We start from the raw sequence: 3,308 nt of genomic DNA on the forward strand, positions 1-3,308 counted from the left end.
CTTATCACCACAAATACCTGCTCAGGAAGAAAGTACAGTGTCAGTCAACAGGAATTATGTGAGTAGAAAAGTAGTTTCACAAAGTGATTTGATACTAAGTCACTGTTCAGGTGCTCCCAGCGTACTCGTGCCACTAAGTCCTGATCATTCAGGAACTTGTCCATCAACTGACATTAAAAAAAGATATCAGATTAAAATTGTAATTTCCTCCGCAGATGCCATTGAGATGGTGCCCTTGATAAAAACCCTAGCCACAATGGAAGGGGTGAGAGATAAGCCGTAAGCCAGAACAGGAGTAAGAAGCAAGCTGTGATTGAAGAGGATGCTAATGTGAAGCTCTGTATTTCCTATACGCGCACAGGCTCCAGGCAGCCCTAATATGCACTCTCTTGCTCTGGTTTCTAAACCAAATGTGCTGGCATTTATGTAAGAAGGCTTGAGTTATGAAACCTAAGAGGATGTAGTTCCTATGCAAACATTTTTCATTCACTCGTGGTGTTCATTCTTAACGCAGCAGCCGTTTCCTCTGTGAGCTGAAACAAGTCTTCTGTTCACGGAGGCAGCTGTAAACCTCATGTTGCAATAGCTATCAGTTACCTAAAGGAATAGTTTTAACTACCCTGTCCAGCTGTAAACGGGAAGAGATTTTTGTACAGCTTTTCACCACAGAAGCCAACAAGACTATATCAGATTTTTTTTACGTACTTAGTTTTCTTTTGTGGAGGAGGAAAGGAGGGGAGATTAATTTAAAAAGTTCTCTGATAAGACGAAAATAAAGCTTGTAGGGCAACGCCTTTCCTTTTTTCCTCTTTTCTTTTATCCCTGGTCTCATGTCACACAATGCCTGCAGCAAGTGCACTAACTGATCCTACAATGCTCACATCAGGCAGCCTGATCTCTTTCTCATATTTTCCATCAATTTCTTTAACTGATTTGCACCATTAGGTCACAGAACTCTAGAAGTCTGAGTACAGGTGTGCTTGGCCACTAGTTACGCTGTAAATGGAAGCACCTTAAGACAACTTGATATAAACAGTCAATCAAATGTAGGAAAGAAATCCTCATAGGCATATAATGCAACTGCTTAAAAATGATGAGGACTCGGGATTCTGCATCACCTCAGTCCAAAAGAATTCAGCTGCAGCAAGCGGAATCTCGCTGATTTTGTGAGTCTCAGCAATTTCCAGCACTGAAAGGGGAGCTCTGGGTCTGTGAAGTGCCAAGTTGGTGCTGGAACCAGAGGAACCTCTCTAGTGCTGCACCCTGCTGCTGCGTAGAGATAAAACAGGCAGCAGATGAACACGTTGCTGTCTTGGATATAGTCAGGAAGAACGGGACTTTCTCTAACATTCCTTAATTCACCTGATGTAATGGAGAGAATGACACACCACGCCAGTACGTGCTTTTTCAAGACAGTGATTTAGATGGTGCTTTTAGATGTACAGGTTGAACTATTGTGGCAAACAAGAAAAGTTACGCTGCTTTTGTTGTGATGTTGAAACACACTGAAACTACTTATCAATGTTACACTTCCAGTTGCAGCTTACTGCAGCTTCAGACTCGCATCTCCCAGTTAGGCAGTCTCTGAAATGCATCCATTGCCCCTTCCAACTGGCAAGAGAAGCGCGGACTGCAGAGCTACTTTCTGAAATCCATGCTTTCTTGAAAACATTTTGCATCTCCAAGTTACCCTCTTCTGTTAACCTGTCAACTTTTGTCCAGACTGGACTAAGAGAAGGATGCTGTCCGTTTGGCTGGCTTAAAATAGTTACCAGTCTTTGCCAACTGCAGAAACGATCATCCGCAAAGAAAAAGGATCTAATTAGAATACAAGAGGAGCACTCAATTTTCTCCCTTTTTAAAAAGCATATTGCACATGCAAATAAATATGCATTTCTGTGATTACAGGATGTAGTCCCCTGGTGTTGATGCCCAGTAGCAAACATTTAGCATATAGATTTAATGAAGCCACGGAATACATATGCAGAGATTATAGATAGAATTTACTCCTGAAAAATATCTCCATGTTAAAAAAGAATTCTGAATCGGCCATGTAATACTACAGTTTAAACTTTGTTTTATGATTAATCTGGAGCCAAAGGAGATCACCTGAAGCCCTGCGTTGCAGTTTAAATCGTCCTTCACAAAGCAGAGTGAGTTTTGCCCAGGAAACAGTAGCAGGACATTCATTAGAAGCCTCCCTTGGCAGAGATAACAGGCTGCTCATTGACACGCACCTTACACGGAAGGACAGTTTCAGTAAAATACTAAGAAAACAAAATCCAGTTTAATTGTGCAGAAAATAAGCCCGGTTTTGATGCCCAAGGATTCCATTGCAGCGTGCAGTGATCACTGTTCGTGGATGCATTTTCTCCCGTTGTGTTTTTGTTCCATTTCCCTACCATTTTCCCCATGAAATCCACAGGTACGGTAAGACAATCAGGCCTGTTTTGGCAAGAATCTCTTTACAAAGGCAGTAGCTACTGCTAGGATGTTCAAATGGAAAGTTAAGAAGCATATTTGGAATCTCAGTCGCTAGAAAAGACATAAAGCAGAACACTAAGATGCCCTGAAACTTGCGCTCCCACATTTTTAACGCCATTCCACATTCTTAGCACTTGCCCACACGTTTATAGCTGCATCGTGTTCAAGCGTCTCTGTACTTTTTTTGCTGCTCCTTCTGAGTAATTTATTCCAAGTCATTTCAGGAAATAGTCCTCTATTGTACGTACTAAAGTTTAAACAAGATCGTGAGCGTTCTGCATACTGCAATAGAGACGGGTTATGCTGAAGACAGCATGGAGTCCAGAGGGGACGGAGGAGGGGACGGGGAATCTGGAGTCATGCAAGATGCTGAGGAAGGGAAGGACTGTGATTTAGCCACTGTAATGCACCAAGTCTACCTCCGATAACTCCAACGAAGAGTTTAACAACAGAATAAAAATCCATACCTCTGGAAAGGTCCTGAAAGAAAACCTTTTTGTTAACACCTGCCTCAAAGTGGAACTGGTTGATTTATTACAGGTGGTTAAAGTGTCTGCAGAACGGGACATCCGCTGAAACAACTCATTAGCTAAGAGCAGCTCGGGCATCCGAGCAGGGCACAAAACTGCCAACAGCAAGAAGGGGAGAGCAGAGGTGGGCGCACACCCCTCACCTCAGGATCTTTATAACCGCCCGCACGCCCCTAAAACACCTTGTCCTGACGATAACCTACACCAAGCCGTGAGCAGCAGCAGGGTGGCAGGACCGGGCTCTTCCTGCTTCACGCACTGCTGCCGCTGCCCTCCCGCTTGAGCGGGGCACCG

This window comes from Pygoscelis adeliae, unplaced genomic scaffold (genome assembly GCF_000699105.1).
Source record: "Pygoscelis adeliae isolate BGI_AS28 unplaced genomic scaffold, ASM69910v1 Scaffold1000, whole genome shotgun sequence".
Classification (NCBI taxonomy): domain Eukaryota; kingdom Metazoa; phylum Chordata; class Aves; order Sphenisciformes; family Spheniscidae; genus Pygoscelis; species Pygoscelis adeliae.